At 43.9% G+C, this 22948-nt stretch overlaps 1 protein-coding gene across 4 annotated transcripts in view; it reads right to left on the reverse strand.

Annotated features, from left to right (window-relative positions):
- The window catches only part of LOC133477864 (zinc finger protein 469), a 306446-nt gene that overhangs the window by 220570 nt on the left and 62928 nt on the right, over window positions 1-22948 (reverse strand). For 2 of the 4 annotated variants that reach the window (XR_009788499.1, XR_009788500.1), the window contains 2 exons: window positions 9659-9706; window positions 7932-9406 (listed from right to left, as the gene is read on the reverse strand). The exons of 1 other annotated variant lie outside the window; for it this stretch is intronic. The gene's annotated coding sequence lies outside the window, so the exon portion shown is untranslated. Of the gene's footprint in view, window positions 1-7931; window positions 9407-9658; window positions 9707-22948 lie in introns of those variants that run through there. One more of the 4 variants, XM_061773134.1, reaches the window with a different exon arrangement.

Below are 22948 nucleotides of genomic sequence, written 5' to 3' on the forward strand. Positions count from 1 at the left end.
AATGACTTTTCTTCACGAACACAAGGCTTAACGATTCCACTATGTCAGATATACCAACACACATACATCCATCCATCCATCCATTTTCTGAGCCGCTTCTCCTCACTAGGGTCGCGGGCGTGCTGGAGCCTATTCCAGCTGTCATCGGGCAGGAGGCGGGGTACACCCTGAACTGGTTGCCAGCCAATCGCAGGGCACATACGAACAAACAACCATTCGCACTCACAGTCATGCCTACGGGCAATTTAGAGTCTCCAATTAATGCATGTTTTTGGGATGTGGGAGGAAACCGGAGTACCCGGAGAAAACCCACGCAGGCACGGGGAGAACATGCAAACTCCACACAGGCGGGGCCAGGGATTGAACCCGGGTCCTCAGAACTGTGAGGCTGACGCTCTAACCAGTCGGCCACCGTGCCCAACACACATACAGTATTAGCAATGTATGCTTTCAGTCAATTTCGGTTCTACCCTTGAGAACCATATTCTTGGCTGTCTATTATAATGGCATTTTAATGGCTGATTCTATACCTACCCATCACTGAAGACTGAATAGAAGAAAACCTAAAGGTTGGAAATGGCCATGTACATTGTCAGTCACACAATAGAACACAGAGTTTGTGGCAAAGGTACCAGCCAGATATTGTGTCTTTTACTGCTGTTCATGGCATTGCCTTTAATTTACTAATTTGTGTAAATAGTGTGCCTGTCAATTGATTTTTTTTTTTTATCAGATTTATCACACTTTTGAATTTTGATTAATCACAAGCGCCATGTATACCACACAGAATACCAAATTTTGTTTTGAGATGGTAATTTAAACTTGTTATGTTTCGATGAAAAGAGAAGTCAGAGTTGCACTATATGCAAATTACCTTTGTTTTATTGAAAATCCTCGCCAGAGTGAGTTTTGAAGCACAATTTGCCACTGAGCACACTAGTCACTCATCTTTGCACTGGCGTAAGCATTCACCTGATCACTGATCTTATAGCATAGCAACATGCGCCGCCTTTCAGATATCCATCCGCGGTTAAGGTAAAGGAGCATGTGCGGTCCAAATAAATTGTGATTAATATACGTTAATACATGATTAATGCGATAATCTGATTTTGTCATTTATCATATGCATTAACACTTTAATTTTGACAGCCCTAGTTTATAGTTTATCACTCCGCTACATCTTAGCTAAACTTTTTTTTCATTTGTTTTAACACAAACACACACACACACACCTACACACAAATCCATCATAACACATCCCACGCCACAGGATAATCGGTCAGGATAATCTTTAGAGACGTCTGATAATTGGGCTTTTGCTGACAATGGTCGGAAATGGAGAATCAGGCTGTACCAGGCTTTAGTGAAAAGCATAAATGAAATGTGCAACTTCTGTCAAATAAACAGTGGAACTGCAAAAGTCAAACGACAAAAAATGTACAATTTGGAGCACACCCCAGATTTTCTGGAAAAATCTAACAAAACCTGGTGTTCCCACTATCATCATGCGTAATGTCACTAAAGCCTCGAGAGGATTAACTCCTTTTTTCCGCTTTTCCTTTGGCTTTTCTGTTTTGTTTTGTTTTTTATCAAGAAGGAAAGAATGGCTGGAGTACGAAAGGAAGGGTCAGTATTCTATTGTGAAAAGCATTATATAGACTAAATAAATAAGAAGCACAATTAACTTTTTAGCTTTGATCAATAACCAGTTGTGACAGGAAGATCAGAATTTATTTTTTTTTTTACATATCATTTGTTAAATGAGCCAACTAATTAGCCTTTAACTTCTGATAACTACATTTTGAATTAGACTTGCATAAATTGAGGAAAGAATAATGTCAAAGAAGAAATGACAATCTCTTACATAGCAAATAAGGCATAAAAACTCAAAGCAAAACTCAAAGGCATCTGTTATTTTACAGGAGCCATGAGGGAGTTTCTGCTTTCTCTTGGTTACCTAAACAACTGTCATGAACGGAACAGCGGATAGGACCCAAAAATGCACGACTCCAAAACAAATTGACAGTTTCCAAAAAGAGAGGTTTAATAGACGGGCATAGGTCGGTACACAGGCAGGCAATCCAAAAGAGGCAACAGTATCCAAAAACATGAGGCAAAGAGACAAGGTCGATAATCGGAACAGGGTCAGGTCTTACTGTGAATCTATGACGTGGAAACAAGGAATGCAGGAACGCGACGACAAGGTACAACGAACTGGCAACGAGAGGAAATGAGACACGAGGTTATATACAAGGGGTAATTAGGGTGAACGAGGCACAGGTGATGAAGATGCTCACATGAGCAGGTGTGTGTGAAACAGGGGGGAAGACAAAACCCGGAACACACACACACACATGACAGTACCCCCCCCCTAACGGCCGGCCCCAGACGGCCCTGGGGCCCCTGGATGCGCAACGTGGAAGTCCCGAATGAGCGAATCATCCACGATAAACGCAGACGGTACCCAGGAACGCTCCTCAGGCCCATAGCCCTCCCAGTCCACCAGATATTGAAACCCCCTGCCCCTCCGACGAGATGACAACAGCCGCTTCACAGAGAAGACAGGGCCCCCATCCACAAACCGGGGGGGAGGAGGGGGCCTGGAAGGCGGGACCAGAGGGGACTCCCGGGCTGGCTTGAGTAGGCTGACGTGAAAAGTAGGGTGGACCCGCATAGACCTTGGGAGCCTCAGCTTCACGGTGACAGGGTTGATTATTTTTGTGATGGGGAAGGGCCCAACGAACCTGGGAGCGAGCTTCTTGGACTCCACCCGGAGTGGAATATGTTTGGTCGAAAGCCAAACTCGCTGACCCACTTTGTAGTTCGGGGCCGGTGTCCTCCGACGGTCAGCAGCGGCTTTGTAGGACCGTCCCTGGCGCAGCAGCATCTGGCGGGCTCGCTCCCAGGTCCTCCTGCAGCGTCTCACCAAGGTTAATGCTGCTGGAACTGTGGATTCTGGGGCTATGGCAGGAAACAGAGATGGTTGGTAACCATGCACAACGTGAAAAGGCGATAGACCAGTGGATGCAGAGGGGAGGGAATTGTGGGAGAATTCGACCCAAACCAGTTTCTGAGACCAGGATCGCGGCTCCTGTGAAGCGAGACATCGGAGCCCCGTCTCCAGGTCCTGGTTCAGCCTCTCGGTTTGGCCGTTGGTTTCAGGATGAAACCCGGATGACAGACTGACAGTAGCACCTATGAGTTTACAAAACTCCTTCCAAAATTGCGAAATGAATTGGGGACCCCTATCAGACACCACATTCTTGGGGAAACCATGGAACTTAAAAACCTGATTAATCATTAGCTCGGCAGTGTCTTTAGCTGAGGGGAGTTTTGGAAGTGCAATGAAGTGCGCCATCTTAGAGAACCTGTCAACAACTGTAAGAATGGTGGTATTGCCTTTAGAGGCCGGTAATCCTGTAACAAAGTCTACGGAAATGTCTGACCAAGGACGTTGTGGTATTGGCAGGGGTCGCAACTCCCCAGAAGGACGTTGATGAGAGGCCTTGTTAGCAGCACATACCTGGCAAGCATTGACGTAATCGCTAACATCCCTCCTAACATTAGGCCACCAAAAGCGCTGTTCGACCACCGATAGCGTCTTGGCAATGCCTGGGTGACATACCGTTCGGTTCGTGTGAGCCCAGTGGATGACTTTTCCCCTTAAGGTCGGAACCACATAAAGCCTGTTCTCGGGGCAATCTTCAGGGCTAGGAGTGTCTTTCAGAGCCCCTTCAACCGCAGTCTCAATGTCCCAAACAAAAGCGGAAATGAAGCATGACTTAGGCAAAATAGTCTTAGGGTCGGACAAAGAACTCTCCTCGGAGAAAATGCGTGACAAAGCATCTGGCTTACCATTTTTAGAACCCGGTCGGTATGATAACGTAAAATTAAATCTAGAGAAGAAAAGAGCCCATCTAGCCTGCCTCGCATTTAATCTTTTGGCAGTTTTAATATATTCAAGGTTCTTGTGATCTGTCCATACTAAAAACGGAGTATGTGCCCCCTCTAGCCAGTGCCTCCACTCCATCAAAGCCACCTTGACTGCCAACAGTTCACGGTCGCCAATGTCATAATTTTTTTCAGCTGGGGTCAATTTTTTGGAAAGAAACGCACAAGGATGTAACTTCTCATCCTTGAGAGACTTCTGGGAGAGCACTGCTCCTATTCCGGCATCAGACGCATCGACTTCTACCACAAACTGCTGTTTGAGATCTGGCAAAGTAAGGATGGGAGCGGAGGTAAAGCTCGACTTAAGTCTTTGAAAAGCTGCATGACAAAGCGGGTTCCATACAAAAGGTTTGTGTGGCGAGGTAAGATCATGCAAAGGAGAGGCTATAGAACTGAAATTCCTGATGAATTTCCTGTAGAAGTTTGCGAACCCCAAGAACCTTTGTACATCTTTGCGTGACGTGGGAGTAGGCCAATTAATAACGGCATCGACTTTGCAAGGGTCCATCTTGACTTCCCCTTGAGCCAGGACGAAACCCAGAAAAGAAACGGACGCCTGGTGGAACTCACATTTCTCAGCCTTGACATAGAGTTGATTCTGCAGTAACTGCTGCAAAACAGAGCGGACATGAATAATGTGAGTCTCCTCATCCGGGGAGAATATCAGAATATCATCTAAATAAACAAAAACATAAACATTCAACATGTCGCGCAGGACATCATTGACAAGGTTCTGGAAAACAGCTGGAGCGTTAGTAAGCCCAAAAGGCATTACCAAATATTCATAATGTCCCGTTGGTGTGTTGAATGCTGTTTTCCATTCATCCCCCTCCCTTATCCTGACTAGATGATATGCATTTCTTAAGTCCAGTTTTGTGAAAATCTTGGCTCCCTCCAGGAACTCAAAGGCGGTGGAGATGAGAGGAAGAGGGTACCTGTTTTTTACCGTGATCTCATTGAGACCCCGGTAATCGATACAGGGTCGCAGGGTCTTGTCTTTCTTGTCCACGAAGAAAAATCCTGCTCCCGCAGGGGATGAAGATGGGCGAATGATCCCAGCTGCCAGTGATTCTTCTACGTATTCCTTCATGGCCTTGTGTTCCGGCCCTGAAAGAGAGAACAACCTCCCTCGTGGGGGTGTGGTTCCAGGCAGCAAGTCAATAGCACAGTCATAAGGTCTGTGGGGTGGAAGGGATTTGGCCTTGGACTTGGAAAAAACATCTTTAATATCCTGATAACAGGTGGGCACTTGAGATAAATCAGGAGAGCATAGTGTCACTTTAGGAAGAACCCGTGTAGGGTCTTCCTTAATGAAATTCAGACTCACCTCTCCCGTGCCATGGCTACCGGCACCGGCAACTTTGACGTGACAGTTTCTCACGGAATGACCCAACTGACCGCAGTAGAAGCACCGCCCTTCCCTCAGCCGGCGTTGACGTTCCTCAGAGGAGAGACGGAACCTGCCCCGTTGCATGGGCTCATCCGTGGTGACGCTAGCCAGTGGATTGAGACTGGCAGCAGGGAATCTGCCTTGGTTTGGCTTGTCACCGAGGCTCGTCCTCCAAGTGCGCGGTGAAGCATCCTTCCGCCGATCTCCTTCCAGCTCGCGATCCAAAAGCCTTCTGTCGATCTTGAGGGCGAGAGCGATGAGAGTGTCCAAGTCGGGTGGCAGGTCTAGCGGGACTAAATGATCCTTGACGGCGGGGGATAGTCCTTGAAAAAAGGCATCAAGTAGCGCCCGATTATTCCAATGAGTCTCAGCTGCTAGAATGCGAAACTCAATCGCGTAATCTGACACCCTGCGCTTGCCTTGTTGTAAGGTGACAAGGGAGCGAGCTGCCTCACGATCAGGAGTGGAAAATTGAAAAATTTGCTCCATAGTCTTGACGAAAAAAGCCCATGAATGACACGCGGCGGAATTGCGGCTCCATTCAGCAGTAGCCCACGCCTCCGCACGACCAGTCAGGTGGGAAATGACGAATGCGATCTTTGCCCGCTCGGTGGGGAAGGCGTCTCCCTGCAGTTCAAAGTGGAGTTCGCACTGCGTGATGAACGGCTTAATGTTCCCAGATTCTCCAGAGAACCTCTCCGGTCGAGAGAGCTGTGGGCAGACAGCAGCGGAGGTGGCAGGTGGCTGCATGGTGACTACTTCACATGGAAGTACCGTGGCGGTACTGGGTGTGGTGCCAACTGGTTCCTTCTCTTGAAAAAATTTCATAAGAAGTTCAAACTGCGAGGCCACCTGTCTCATCATATTGTCCTGATAACTTGACAGTCCCTCTAGATGAAGGTGGAGGGCGGCAATCTGCTCATCCTGCTTCGCGAGGCGTTGACCCTGCGCTTGAAGGGCTTTGCGCACCGGGTCTGAGTCTGCTGGGTCCATGTTCTGGCCAGTTCGTTCTGTCATGAACGGAACAGCGGATAGGACCCAAAAATGCACGACTCCAAAACAAATTGACAGTTTCCAAAAAGAGAGGTTTAATAGACGGGCATAGGTCGGTACACAGGCAGGCAATCCAAAAGAGGCAACAGTATCCAAAAACATGAGGCAAAGAGACAAGGTCGATAATCGGAACAGGGTCAGGTCTTACTGTGAATCTATGACGTGGAAACAAGGAATGCAGGAACGCGACGACAAGGTACAACGAACTGGCAACGAGAGGAAATGAGACACGAGGTTATATACAAGGGGTAATTAGGGTGAACGAGGCACAGGTGATGAAGATGCTCACATGAGCAGGTGTGTGTGAAACAGGGGGGAAGACAAAACCCGGAACACACACACACACATGACAACAACAAAGCTTTAAGGTCCAAATGCCTTTAACAGTACAGCTACTGCCTGGCCACTATGAGAGTGCTTCGGCCTTGATTGCTTGCCCCAATAGGCTACGCTGGCCAGTGAAAGACAGACCCTACTATACAAAATAGTCCCACAAATATAGGCCATTGTTTTGTCAATGTGTGCACACAAAGTCATTCAATGTTAAAGTTGTAAAAGAATAAGTATAGCTCATTGTAACTCTAGCAAAGCTAGATAGCATATAGCTTTGAGCAATAGCAATTTATTTTAAAAAAAGTTGCATTCACGAAAATTCAAACACAGCTCATTCTAATCATCATCAAAATTCAGAAAAATTGTTCTTGTGTTAACTGAGACAGATTTAAAAAAAAAAAAAAAAAAAAAAGTAATACTGTGGATAAAAACCTTACTTTTCAATACCCGAGCACATGCTGTAATATGTTCAGCACTCCATCCATCCACCGATTTTCTGAGCCGCTTCTCCTCACTAGGGTCGCGGGCGTGCTGGAGCCCATCCCAGCTATCATCGGGCAGGAGGCAGGGCACATACAAACAAACAACCATCCGCACTCACATTCACACCTACGGGCAATTTAGAGACTTCAATTAACCTACCATGCATGTTTTTGGGATGTGGGAGGAAACCAGAGTGCTCGGAGAAAACCCATGCAGGCACGGGGAGAACATGCAAACTCCACTCAGGTGGGGCCGGGGATTGAACCCCGATCCTCAGAACTGTGAGGCAGATGCTCAAACCAGTCGTCCACCGTGCCGCCATGTTCATCACTCTAAATAAATATTTTTACATCAGGTTCTAACGCAATTATTGGCAATGTAGGGCAATTACAGCTTTAAAATAAATCATGATGGACCACATATAAAGGTCTTATGGGGGAATGTAAATATTAAAGCAATACTGTCATGTTTCTTTGAACATACAGACTCAGAAAAGACTGCATCTTGTTAAATGTATTTACATCTTTTAAGCAAACTACAGTATTGAACAAGTCCAAGAGTTTTCTCAAAAGCAAAATAAGTTATTTGAGAGACATGGGTAAGCTTTGGCGGCACGGTGAACGACTGGTTAGAGCGTCAGCCTCACAGTTCTGAGGACCCGGGTTCAATCCCCGGCCCCGCCTGTGTGGAGTTTGCATGTTCTGCCCGTGCCTGCGTGGGTTTTCTCCGGGCACTCCGGTTTCCTCCCACATCCCAAAAACATGCATTAATTGGAGACTCTAAATTGCCCGTAGGCATGACTGTGAGTGCGAATGGTTGTTTGTTTGTATGTGCCCTGCGATTGGCTGGCAACCAGTTCAGGGTGTACCCCGCCTCCTGCCCGATGATAGCTGGGATAGGCTCCAGCACGCCCGCGACCCTAGTGAGGAGAAGCGGCTCAGAAAATGGATGGATGGATGGGTAAGGTTTCCCCTAAATACAAGCCAGACACAATTTATTGCCTGTGTGCCTACGTGCCTGCGTGCGTGCGTGCGTGCGTGTACTGCTCCAAGCAAAGAGTGGAATGCTTCACCTGAGCAGCTTTTATCCCATGAAAAGGCAGACAAACTCTCTTTCTCCATAAAAAAACCAACGAGTCAAAAGCATTCCCACATTAGGGCCTAAAACAACCCCCAATTCCTAGCAAACCCTGCTAGACTTTCTTTGGGGGCAAATGGTTCCCTTTTCTAACTCCTGATGGCTAATTGCTCTGGCAGAACTCTGAAGGAACTGCTGAGTGGCCTCAAGCCCAGTTTCCACTCCATTCAAATTTCCACACCTCCTTTTCTTTCTCTCCTAACCCAGTAGAAAGTTCCCAAAGTCCCTCTCTCTTTCCTCCATATCACTCAGAGTTTTTAAATACTCTATGTATCGGACTGCTTCTATGTGTTATTCTGTGCCTATTTTTTCAAGGCCTCCTTTCAACTTCCCTCAATCAACCTGTCCTGAAGCGGCCTCTGGAGTTTCCTGCTGGATGGGATTCACCAACAGGGGGATATCAAGAAGTTGCAGTGGATACCAAACCAAATTCAAAAACCTTTCTTGTTGATTTATACATCTCACTAGTTGCTCTTCTGAGTCACCGAGTCATGCTGATTTAAAGAACAGAGACCAACAGCCCTCCTGAGTCACATCACATGCATGCAGTCTGCCGAAAGAGACTTCCAAAGCAGAACCCTGATAAAGAACTCTGGAGATCAATAACCAACCTCCTGGGTTAATTCACATCTCTAATTGATTCCACCTAGCATTACTCACACGAGCATGCACAGCTATCAGAGTGTACAAACAAGCACACATGCACACAAATATGCACGTATAAAAACATCTGGACACGTAAACTTTAACACATGAGGTCAGGCCAGCTGCTTCCTAATAAGCTGGTCACTGACCTGCTGTCAACACATACAGGGTCAGGGTGGCGAGGACAGGGTCAGTTAGGAGAGAGGGCATATTTGTGGACAATGAAGAAACACACTGCAGTCCAGCAGGACCTACAGTACAATGTGAATCAAAGAGGCTCTTGGTTTCATTAGTTAGCTGTCCAACTCTCGCTTTGTTTGTCAGCCACATTGAAAGCAGATCACCGACTGTTCACCTCTAGTTGTGTAAGAGTCAAGGTCAATAAAACCATCCATTCAAACAAGCTGTCAGATCCTGCGTAGAAAAGAAAAAAAAAACTTGTGTAATTAGAGCTCAGAAAAAGCCATTAAAACTCACAGCATCCTATTCACAAGTGGTAAGTGGAAAGAAGTGGAACTATGGATTCAAATTAAAACCACACCATAGGGGCAAACAGACAGACTGTGTGTGTGCGCGTGTAACTCTATGTCTGCTTCCTGTTAGGTGTGATTCAATATTTAATAGCGAAGCACAAACAACTTTCTTGAAAAGGGACTTGAAACATACCGCTACATCTTTTGGTCTTTGGCAATTCAGTTGAGTCGCAGGTCAAAACTGGAAGTGGAAGAAAGAAAAGGGAGAATATGTTATGCAGCTGTAGCCAGACCCTGCCAATATACTGGGTCATTCCCAGGACATGTACAGAGATCTACAGTGCCCATTCTCTTGACTGTGAAATAAAAAGGTATTTATTTTAACTCTTAGATGAAAAAGAACAAAGCACATACAGTATGTGATACGAAGTACTAACCTAGTTATTTTGCATATGTGAGATCCAAGTTGAGAACATTGGGGGGGAAAAAACAGTCGAACAAATCAAATATATTAACAGATTTGTTGGAACAATCGAAACAGTGAACATTAGTCTTTTACTTCACAGGCCAATGAAGCTAAATGTTTTTTTTATTAAAAGCTGCTGCGCAAGTACAAAGGGAGTAGATTCTACAAATCGCCACAGATAATGATATGACCTTAAAACCCCAGGCATCTTAAGCATCTTGGATAACTTGTTTAATCGTTCAAAAATTGGGAGTAAGACAGCTCTGAGAAAGAGTTTGAAGTAGGCTTGAAGATAGTGAGAGAAGACAAGATACATGTATGGTTTTTAACCTTGGACTGCAAAGGTTGTCTTGTAATGGATTCTATTTAAAGAAATTGCTATTGCTTCAACATTTAATTCTGGAGCCAGCAGAATACTGACAAGAAACTGTCAGTCTGACTGACACTCGGTATCACCGACAGGTTAACTGCCTGCCGTACGATTTACAAATTATAGGATAGTTGTTTTTACACTAAACAACCGCTTTTAAAGGGAACTATGGCTGATAGAACAATACAAATAAACAAGTGCTGAATTTATTTCTTGGGCAAAACTCATCCTGATTTTAAAATGGTTTAAAAGTGCTTGAGGTAGCCGAAGTGAAAGTCACATCAATAAATGTGAGAATGCGTGTGTTATTTCAATGACAAACACGTCTGGCAGCCTGTTAGTTACACTTCGACAGGTATCAAGAACTTTGTCCAATGACTTTTTATAAATAAAAAGTATAATTTTTTTGCATGCTATTTATACTTTTCTTCTCCTTCTTCTTTTTCTGATTCTTCTTCTTGTAATAGCAGTAATAAGTAACTGTCAAAATTACTTTTGAAATGGTACTTGAGTCAAATACTGTTTTTCCAGAATTCATTAGGTTTAAAAAAAATGTTTTACATTTTACAAATTCTGCTAAAATGTGCCTTGAGACATTAACATTTACAGGACAATTTATGGAATGTTATGAGAGCCAATAGATCCCATAGCAATAACCAAGATATCCTCAAAGGTCAGTATTTTTTCAGTATTCAGTATCCCCCATTCTTTTCTTGTATCCAAAATTTGTTAAGAAACCTGAAAGCACTGCTGTTAGGTTATAACACCTGCACAGATTCCATTTCAAATTGAGGTTCATCAAGTGCTTAGTACAGCAGTATAGACTGAGGGGCACGTGTCTGAGCTTTCACTCTGGAACATAAGCAGTCAATACTGTACAATGTACAGATACATTAAAACCTCCAAACACACAGCCAAGCACCAGACAGACCCTGTGCATTCCTCTTTAGACTTGGAATAACTTCAGAGTTGAGGATGAGAATGTGTGTGAAAAACTGCATCTACTCCAAAACCACTGTGCATGGCGTCTTGGAATAATGCACACATGAAATACGCAATTGAAAGCATTCCAGTCTTTTACTGGATCAAGACAATTCTGTTACAGAAATAAATTCATGAGGTTGGCACTTCACTTTTGTGCTCCCCGCATTTCACTTTTTTGCTCCCCGCATTCTGTTTGCAGCCATTTTAGATCATTACCCCTTTGAGAATGCATACAACTAGCTGTATGCAAAGGAACGCATGGTGTCACGAATCTGTGTTTCCCAGTGCTTCACAAATATTATAAATCAGATCTAATAAAGTGTGGAAGACCTGTTTCCAAGAGTAAGAGAGACCTGGAGCCTGGAAGATTGATTGGCTATGCTGCTGCTGTTAGTCTTCCTCTCCAGTGTCAGAGATTTCCTGCCAAGATTGACTAGTGCTCAGCTCCTGGTTTCAAATTTTTATTACAACCACACGTAGCTAGTCTTTTCTCAGCTCGGTTTCATAACTTCTACCCGGACGTTATTGTTTCCATTGACTCCAACATAAACCGAAAGCAGTCAAGAATAAGCCAGCTACATGCTGATAAACATCACATGTAGCTCCATTTCGTATCAGCACGTGAAATACAAACACAAAAATAAATATTTGCGATGTGAACTCCAGTCTAGGGTTTGACATGCTATGATCTAAATCTAAAACCCATGGCTAAAGACAAACGATGTGTTTATATGTTCTTAGCTTTTTGTGAACTTGCTGCCACAATCCACATCTCTGATATGAAACACAAATAGTAGTTTACTCATCTATATGATTCCTGTAAGACAAAGGGTGGCAAGGTACCTTCTCATCCCTTGCTGAATTGTTCACAGTTTTTCTTCCACATGAGATTCATTTAACTGGGGTGGCTGGGAGTTTGATCTGGCCTGTGTATCCTGGCTCTGTTATGTGGAAAGTATGGAAATGAACATGCTCCAGCAATTGACGTCTGACAGGCTTTGATGTCTGATGAAGGACAGAACCGGACAACTATGGGATTAATATAAACGCAACGTGTCAAGTGAAACATTGTGTTTCTGGATGGGAAATAGAACTTAATTGTAGTCTGTATATGTCACTCTGGGGGTTAATGTCAGAGATAGGATCAGGCTGTGGTTTGTTCTCAGGAAAAAAAGAATACATTCATTGATTGTGGACTGTGGTGCTAATAGTGCAGATCGAGCATGCAGGACAGAGTTGATTGCAATGCCATGTTGAAGTCATCATGGACACTAATTTATTAGTAGGAATACAGTTTCATACAACTAGTCACCACATGTTTTTCCTCAAGACAGTATGCAGTGACATACCAAAACAGTAGAGTTCCCTGCTTCCTCCTTATCCTTACTATCATATTGGGAAAGTATTTCAAACAATGTGCAGCACAATTTACTCCAGTTTTTGTAGCTTAAGACTAGTCTACTTAAACTGCTACTAAATATCAAACCACGGTGAGACTTACAGTAAAAGTATTGAGTCCTCACATACTGTGGGCACGAAAACAAATTCAAATTTCTATCAATTTCTACCAGACCAAACTTGAGAACATTTACTGAAAATGGAGAGAGTAAGGTGAGGGTTGGACTCCGCCAAGGCTGCCCTTTGTCACCGATACTGTTCATAACTTTTATGGACAGAATTTCTAGGCGCAGCAGAGGCGTAGAGGGGGTCCGGTTTGGTGGCCTCAGTATTGCATCTCTGCTTTTTGCAGATGATGTGGTTCAGTTGGATTCATCAAGCCATGATCTCCAACTCTCACTGGAGCAGTTCGCAGCTGAGTGTGAAGCGGCTGGGATGAGAATCAGCACCTCCAAATCTGAGACCATGGTCCTCAGTCGGAAAAGGGTGGCGTGCCCTCTCCGGGTCGGGGATGAGATCCTGCCACAAGTGGAGGAGTTCAAGTATCTTGGGGTCTTGTTCACTAGAGAGGGAAGAATGGAACGGGAGATCGACAGGCGGCTCGGTGCAGCGTCTGCAGTGATGCGGACTTTGTATCGATCCGTTGTGGTAAAGAAGGAGCTTAGCCGGAAGGCGAAGCTCTCGATTTAACGGTCGATCTACGTTCCTACCCTCACCTATGGTCACGAGCTGTGGGTCGTGACTGAAAGGACAAGATCCCGGATACAAGCGGCCGAAATGAGTTTCCTCCGCAGGGTGTCCGGGCTCTCCCTTAGAGATAGGGTGAGAAGCTCGGTCATCCGGGAGGATCTCAGAGCAGAGTCACTGCTCCTCCACATCGAGAGGAGCCAGATGAGGTGGCTGGGGCATCTGATTCGGATGCCTCCCGGACTACATCCTTCGGCTGGCCTGGGAACGCCTCGGGATCCCCCCGGAAGAGCTGGATGAAGTGGCTGGGGAGAGGGAAGTCTGGGCATCCCGGCTGAAGCTGCTGCCCCCGCGACCCGATCTCGGATAAGCGGTAGAAAATGGATGGATGGATGGATGGATGGAGAGAGTAAAATGAAAAATACACAGTACATTATTTACTGGATTATTTGGCTTTGGCTCATTGACATTTGGCTGTGGGGTCTACTTTAAACCATTGTAATTATTGCTTTTAGTCACAGGTTGATATAAAAAAAAAATAAAGACAATCAGAGCAGCTTGAGGGGCAATGAGAAGCAGGTTGGATCTCATTGAACAAGACCTTTAATTAATTGCACATTTATATGCTTCCAAACAAATACTGGTTCTAACGCTGTGTATCTTATTGACTCAAGAACACACCAATGACACACTTACACGAACAAAGTTTGGGAAAGATTCAAAAGAAAATGTAGTTCAGAGAGAGTGAAATAAAACTTTGCATTGTGAGCAGAACCTGAAAGGTTGTCTTCACTTTCAGAGTAAAGGAAGACTCAGTCATAGTTGCTGAGCCATGAGAACAATCAAATCCCCTTAAAGTGATACCAGAAAGTTGACCAATGATATGGACAAAGATGCAACTGGAGGATTATAGATATCTAATTCTCTGAAGGAATTACTAAAGCAGTACAATATATTTGAATTAGTGTTTCTAATTAAGTAAGTAAGTAATTAAGTGCAGACTTCCTCTAAATTATTATGCAGATTATTAGACTCTGATGCATCACAGTCATAAACTTGCATAATGATTACTGGTTCCAAGACCAAAGAAGGACCACAAATCCTTAAACGTTGCTTTACTTCACCGTGATTGGCTGGCGACCACTTCAGGGTGTGCCCCACCTCTCACCGAGAGTCAATTGGAATAGCCTCCAGCACGCCCGCAACCCAAGTGACGATCGAAATGAATGGCCTGAAATCAGGTCATTCCAATTTCTCTGCCTTATCTGCGTCACTAGCGAAGATCTCCGCCTTCCATTTCTGCTCCCAGGCCAGCACTGTCAGCATAACAAACACGTGTGCTCTCACAAGTGGGTCTTCTACACGGAGGAAATCAATCAGAGGAAAGGGGGAGGTCTTAGCCAAATATGGTCAAAGCGGATACCAAATTGGGTCAAACACAAGTAGCTTTCAGAGGGGCCTTTTCTGGACACTCGAATGACAAAAACAAGGTGTTTTATTTACATAAAATGGACACTTTTATACTAAGTCCATGCTAGAGAGTCACTCTGTGGAGGTCTAAATATCCAAAATACAGAACGCCTGAAGTAACGTACCAATCGCAAACCATCACAGTAACACCATGTTTGACTGGTGCTATGACGTTCTTTTTCTGAAATGCTGTGGCATTTCCACCAGATGTAAGGATACACATACCTTCCAACAAGTTCAATATTCGTTTTGTCAGTCCATAGAATGCTCTCCCAAGTCTTTGGAACCATTCAGATGTATTTTTGCAAAAGTAAGAAAGCATTTATGTTCTTTTTGGTCAGCAGTGGTTTTCGCCTTGGGACTCTCCCATGGATGCCATTTTTGTTCAGTCTCTTCCTTATTGTTGAGTCATGAACACTGACCTTAACTGAAGCAATGAAGGCCTGCAGTTCTTTAGATGTTGTCCTGGGTTCCTTTGTGACTACCTGTAGGAATCATTGCTGTGCTCTTGTAGTAATTTTTGAAGGCTGGCCACTCCTGGGAAGTTTCATTACTGTTCGATATTTTCTCCATATGTGGACAATCGCTCTAACTGTGGTTCGCTGGAGTCCTAAAGCTTCAGAAATGACTTTCTAACCCATTGTAACCGTTACCAGACTGAGAGAAGTTAATTACTATTCGGACGAGTACGGACAGATCCTGAGGAAGAACCAATTTCCCGAAGGTGTCTACCTGTGGCGCCTCATCTCTTTAAATGGACTCTGAAACCTTCTTAATGAACATTGGACAGCACCATACTATGTGATAAATGGTGCCCACTCGACAGCCATTGCAGGTCATACTGGAAGGGGGATCCCTCCCATTTGCGGGCCCTTCTCAAGGTTTCTTCTTTTTTACTCTAAATGGGGTTTTAAATTTTTCCTTGTCCGATTGGGGGGTTTAGATTAGGGGATGTCGTCAATCATTGCCAACTGTGTTCCTGCGAAGCCCTTTGAGACTCTTTTTATTAAGGGCTATACAAATGAACTTCACTTGACTTGATTTCTCATCCATTCTTGATCGTAGCATTTTGTTGCAACTTTTTGAGATCTTATGGTCGACTTCATTCGGTCAAACAGATTCTATTTACCGGGAAGTAATTTCTTGATTGAATAGATCTGGAGGTAATCAGGCTTGGGTGTGGTCATTGAAAATGAACTCAGCTTTCGAAAAAGTGTGATGAGCCACTGTAAATTCATGAATTACAGTAACTAGGGGGGCAATTACTTTTTCACACAGGTACAGGTATCTTAGAATTGTTGTTTTTTTTTCTTTGATAAATAAGATCACCATTGAAAAACTGCATTTTATGTTTACTTGGGTTATCTTTGTCCGACGTACATTTGTTTGATGATCTTAAACATCAAAGTGGGGAATCGATGCAAAAAAAATCAATAATTTGAGAAGGGGGCAAATACTTTTTTACAGCATTGTATGTGGATCAAAATATTAACGCAAACAAATATTAGTAAATGTCTTTTGTAAACTAGGGAACAAAGGACTCAGATGATATCCCGTAAACCAACAGCAGTAAACAACAATATACAGTACATTCATTTTTAGTTACATCTTGCTCAGCCAAGAAATTGACTCTATCAGAAAATCTAAATGATTTGAAAATGCATTGTATTCCACTGGATTGTATTCCACTTGCAGTGTTTAACTTTGTCAAGGAACTGTTCAAAGTAAATAGAGAAAAAGATTATATCCTGTAGGCCAGGGTGTGCTTAGCTATGGACGCAGGAATGTACACTATCCCAAAGGGAAGTCGAAGGATTTGGTATTGTGGTTAGACTGGGTTCAGATCCGGCGTTAAAGAATGTGCCTTGTGTCAAAAACAATGCTTTTCAATTACAGTGTCATGTGTGAGGTTAGGGTTTGTGGTTGGCAAAATGTATAGTGCATCGTGAACTGTCAAATGTATAGTGCATCATGAATTGTCAAATGTTTAAAAGTGTATGTGGTGCATTATATGTTTAATGAGAAAGAATGTACAATTTGAAAAGTTGCCAAGTCAATCTATAAACATAAACACCAAAGTGAGGGGAACTAACTGTGAGAAAACAGACAAATGAATTATAAATGGTCTGTTTAGATACAGCCACATGGAACTGAAATGAATTGACCATATTATTAAAGTTAATTCCACCTAATTTAACGAAAGAACTGAACACTTTGCAAAGCAAAGCAAATTTATTTATATCGCACATTTCATATACAAGGTAACTCAATGTGCTTTACATGATTAAAAGCATTTTTTAAAAAAGAAAAAAATCAGCTTAAAAACATTTTAAACAAAGAGAAAAAAGTACAATTAAAACAGCGTACAGTGCAAGAAATATCATTTAAAAGTTGAAATGCTCTAAAAAGCATGAGAAAAAAAAGAAGAGTTTTTAACCTGGACTTAAAAACATTCACACTTGGGGCTGATGTCACTTCTGTTGGCAACTTACTCTATTTGTGTCGAGCATAATAGTTAAATGCTGCTTCACCATGTTTGCTTTGGACTCTGTGCTCCACTATTTGACCTGAGTCTGTCGATCTCAGAGCCCTAATGGGTTTATATTTCATTAGCATTTCTTTCATGTCTTCAGGTCCTAAACCATTTAGTGATTTATAGACCAGTAGCAGAACTTTAAAGTCTATTCTAAAACTCATTGGAAGCCAGTGTAAAGACTTTAGAATTGGAGTAATATGCTCTGACCTCTTTGTTCTGGTCAGAATCCAAGCTGCAGCTGTTTAATGCTCTTTTTGGGGAGTCTAGTCAGAAGACCATTACAATAGTCAGGTCTACTTGAGATAAAAGTATGGATGAGTTTCTCCTGGTCTGCTTGACACATGCAAGCTTTCAATCCGGATTTGTTCTTCAGATGGTAGATGGCAGTTTTAGTAATTGATTTGATATGATCACCTGGTGGTGAGTTGGCTCCGACGGTGGGGAAAGATGCCGCTCCGACGTGGCAGGCCCAAATGTATTGTGAGGGTCTGCTGGGAACGTCTGGCAGAATCCCGTGTCAGGAGGAGTTTCAACTCCCACCTCCGACAGAACTTTGCTCATGTTCCGGGGGAGGCGGGGGACATGGAGTCCGAGTGGACCATGTTCCGCGCATCCATTGCTGAGGCAGCCGACCGGGCTGTGGCCGTAAGGTGGCCGGTGCCTGTCGTGGCGGAAATCCCTGAATCTGTTGGTTGGCACCAACGGTGAGGGATGCCGTCAAGCTGAAGACAGAGTCCTATCGGGCTTTTTTGGCCGATGGGACTACTGAGGCAGCTGATGGGTACTGGCTGGCCAAGCGGAATGCAGCTTTGGTGGTCGCTGAAGCAAAAACTCGGGTATGGGAGGAGTTTGGTGAGGCCATGGAGAAAGACTTCCAGACTGCTTCGAGGAAATTCTGGTCCACCGTCAGGCGTCTCAGGAGAGGAAAGCAGTGCACCACCAACACTGTGTATAGTGGGGATGGGACGCTGCTGACCTCGACTCGGGACGTTGTGAGTCGGTGGGGAGAATACTTCGAAGACCTCCTTAATTCCACCGACACGCCTTCCCATGAGGAAGCTGAGTGTGGGTTCTCTGAGGCGGGCTCTCCTATGTCTCGGTTTGAGGTCACCAAGGTGGTTAAAAAGCTCCTCGGTGGCAAGGCCCCGGGGGTGGAGGAGATTCGCCCGGAGTTCCTAAAGGCTCTGGATGTTGTGGGGCTGTCCTGGTTGACACGCCTCTGCAACATCGCGTGGACATCGGGGACAGTGCCTCTGGATTGGCCGACTGGGGTGGTGGTCCCCCTTTTTAAGAAGGGGCACCGGAGGATGTCCGTCGGGAAGTCGTATCTCAGATTCAGGAGGAGCAGTGTGGTTTTCGTCCTGGCCGTGGAACAGTGGACCAGCTCTACACCCTCAGCAGGGTCCTCGAGGTTGCATGGGAGTTCACCCAACCAGTCTACATGTGTTTTGTGGACTTGGAGAAGGCGTTCAACCGTGTCCCTCTGGGAGTCCTAAGGGGGGTGCTTCGGGAGTATGGGGTACCGAACCCCCTGATACGGGCTGTTCGGTCCCTGTACGACCGGAGTCAGAGTTTGGTCCGCATATCCGGCAGTAAGTCGGATTCGTTCCCGGTGAGGGTTGGACTCCGCCAAGGCTGCCCTTTGTCACCGATTCTGTTCATAACCTTTTATGGACAGAATTTCAAGGCGCAGCCGAGGCGTAGAGGGGGTCCGGTTTGGTGGCCTCAGTATTGCATTTCTGCTTTTTGCGGATGATGTGATTCTGTTGGCTTCATCACGCCGTGATCTCCAACTCTCACTGGAGCAGTTCGCAGCCAAATGTGAAGCGGCTGGGATGAGAATCAGCACCTCCATATCTGAGACCATGGTCCTCAGTCGGAAAAGGGTGGCAAGCCCTCTCCAGGCCAGGGATGAGATCCTGCCCCAAGTGGAGGAGTTCAAGTATCCTGGGGTCTTGTTCACGAGTACGGGAAGAATGGAACGGGAGATCGACAGGCGGATCGGTGCAGCGTCTGCAGTGATGCGGACTTTGTATCGGTCCGTTGTGGTAAAGAAGGAGCTAAGCCGAAAGGAGAGGCTCTCAATTTACCGGTCGATCTACGTTCCTACCCTCACCTATGGTCACGAGCTGTGGGTCGTGACCGAAAGAACAAGATCCCGGATACAAGCGCCCGAAATGAGTTTTCTACGCAGGGTGTCCGGGCTCTCCCTTAGAGATAGGGTGAGAAGCTCGGTCATCCGGGAGGATCTCAGAGTAGAGTCACTGCTCCTCCACATCGAGAGGAGCCCCAGATGAGGTGGCTGGGGCATCTGATTCGGATGCCTCCCGGACACCTCCCAGGTGAGGTGTTCCGGGCATGTCCCACCCGGAGGAGACCCCGGGGACGTCCCACACAGTGGCTGGGGAGAGGGAAGCCTGGGCGTCCTTGCTAAAGCTACTGCCCCCGCGACCCGACCTCGGATAAGCGGTAGAAAATGGATGGATGGATGGATGGATTTGATATGACTGTTGAAAGTCAGGTTGGAATCTATCAGAACACCAAGGTCTTGGTCTTTGTTTTTTTAAAGAGAGTGACTCCAGGTATTTACTAACACCAATCCTCTTTTCTTTATTGCCAAAAACAATTATCTCAGTTTTGTTGTGGTTTAATTGAAGAAAATGTTGCCTCATCCAGATATTTATCTGTTTTAGACAGTGACACAACACATCAATTGAGTCATCTGGAGACACTGCTAGATATAACTGTGTCATCTGCATGGTTATGATAGTCGAAATTTAAGTTCTGAAGAATTTGACCCAAGGGTAGCATATACAGGCTGAACAGGAGGGGTCCAAGAACTGACCCCATAGGTCATTGCCATTCGATGATATTGAACAAATCCAATGGTTACAAAATAACTCCTTTTCTCCAGCTAGGACCTGAACCATTTAAGGACTGTTCCACTTAGTCCTACCCACGTTTGCAACCTGTTCAGCAGGATATTAAGATCAACCATATCAAAAGCTGCACTGAGGTCCAACAAGACCAGAATTGACACCTTTCCCGAGTCAGTATTCAACCTTATATCATTTAGCACTTTGATAAGAGCAGATTCCATACTGTGATTAGTTCGGAAACCTGATTAAAATTTGTCAAAAAGTCCATTTAAGTTCAAGAAATTGCTGAGTTGATTAAAAATAACTTTCTCAACAATCTTGGCCATGAAAGGGAGATTTGAGATGGGTCTATAGCTTGCTCACATGGAAGCTTCCAGTATTCTATTTTTAAGCAGAGGCTTAATGGCAGCTACTTTAAGAGCTTTAGGAAACTCACCTGACTGAAATGAGCAATTGATTATTTGCTGCCAATCAGCTAGCACAGACTTCGCAATAGCTTTGAAAAAGTCAGGTTGTATTGAGTCAAGACAGCTCGTTGACGGTTTCACCTGCTGAACTGTTTTCACTCCAGTCTTTTGATCAACTATATAAAATTCTGACATGATAATAGAGTTTTTCCTGGGTGGCTTCAGATGTAGTATAATTTTATCATTTTGCTGACTACCTCTTGGTTAAAATTACAAAGAGTTTGTCTGTAGAGGTCATAGTCAATTTGGAGTTTAGTTTTTGTCCACTTACGTTCTGCTTTCCTACACTTCGATTTAGAGGTCTTTACCATCATTGTGCTCCTCCACAGTGTTATTGGTCACCTCAAGATTTTAATAGGAGCGACAGCATTCATGACATTTGAGATTTTTCAGGTGAAATTATCCAAAAGTTCATCAACTCTCTCAGCATTCACAGTTTGTGGCAAATTTATGGTCTCCATAAACTTAGTGGTGGTACTCTCATTTATGTACCTTTTCTTAATAGACATAGAGGTTGTTTGAACTTTTGGAAGAATCTGTAATTTAAAGAATACACATCAGAGATCTAAGATCTGACCTTGAGTGTGGGTTGGACTCTTAATATGTTGAGAGAGGTCAAATGTGTCTAGTATAGCAGAGAGTTCTTTAGATTATGTTCAAGTCTCCCGTTATGACAAAATAGGTGTAGTCAGTACAAATAACTGACAGCAGTTCTGAAAAATCCTCCATAAATTTTCTATTGTATCTTGGAGGCTTGTAAATTATTAAAACAATAACCTTTGGGTCACCTTTAACTAAAAAACAGAGATATTCAAGAGCTCAAATCATCCAGTTTGATTTCTTTACACTGAAATAATGACTTAAAAATAGCAGCAATACCACTGCCTTTTCCCCTAGTCGACACTTGTTCATAAAATTAAAATTTGCTGGTGTTGCCTCATTTAAAATGGTATTACAGCTACTTTCTGTTAACCATGTTTCAATTATTAACAAAAAGTCCAGATCATAGGTTGTAATGATCTCATTAATCAACATTGATTTATTACCCACTGACCTAATATTGAAAAGAGCTAGTCTCGCAGAGATAACTGGAGACAATGGTTTGATAGATTCACATTTTATCCTGACTAAGTTTGTCATTCTACTTTTCTTGTGCCATATTTCTTTGACCAACTCTCTGTCCCTTGTAATTACAGGGATGAAAAATGCCTTATCTCCACAGGGGTCTGACTTATTCTACTTAAACTAACCATTCTCAAAATCTCAATTGACCTGGAGTAGAAGAGCAGGTTACCCTGGGCTCCTCACCAGCCAGTCACAGAACTTATACAGTACACAGAAACAAACAGCAACCTTTCACAAACAAGAAAGCAGAGTAGCTAGTATTTTCGAAACTTGTTCACACCTATCTAACGCACACCCTGCAATAATGTGATATCAACAGATTTGTCAACGATTTGCAGGCACTAACGTAAGAACATCAAAATTAGATAAAATTTTTTTATTTTTCTCACCGATGAGGGTACAAGTGTGTACAGGTAGAAAACAAAAAGTGAAATTGTGTATATTCAATTTCCTTTGAGGGGACAAAAATGTTTTATTGACCTTCCTCACCTACCATACACAGGGTGCAAAGGAACCCTCAACTGCAAGGGTCTCTCCACTATTATTCTGACAACTCTTCTACAGCACGTCCACAGATTTTGTTTATGTACAGGTATGTATATGCAATATCTGTCATACTACAGTATATGTGCATGTTGCACAACAAAATGCTGTACAAACAAAGGGTAAAATCAAATTGTCCTTCAGTGACAAATGAAGTTGATTAACATGAGCTTTTAGAGTTTATTCTTTATGCCATACACATCACAGAAGACATCTTCATTTTGGTGGAATTCATCTTTGCCAAAGCAAGCTATAAATAGAGTAGGCCTGCAATACCTTAATAGAACCAATACAATAGACAAAAACTTCTGAACATGACTCAGTTCTTTTTATTAACAGTGTTCAGCAAAGATGTGCATAATATTTTGAAGATTTAACTGACTGACTGAGGCACTTGTCTGCTGAGTTATTCAGGACCAGACCATAAAATACAAAAAGTGAAATAATAACCCTGAAAACGTGCGGCTGACTGCGGAACAATCTAACTTAGCTGGAAGAGCCACTGTCGTGACCCTGCACAAGCAGTGTGGAAAATGGAAGGCTGGTTGATGGATGAAA

Source organism: Phyllopteryx taeniolatus, chromosome 5, assembly GCF_024500385.1.
Source record: "Phyllopteryx taeniolatus isolate TA_2022b chromosome 5, UOR_Ptae_1.2, whole genome shotgun sequence".
Lineage (NCBI taxonomy): Eukaryota > Metazoa > Chordata > Actinopteri > Syngnathiformes > Syngnathidae > Phyllopteryx > Phyllopteryx taeniolatus.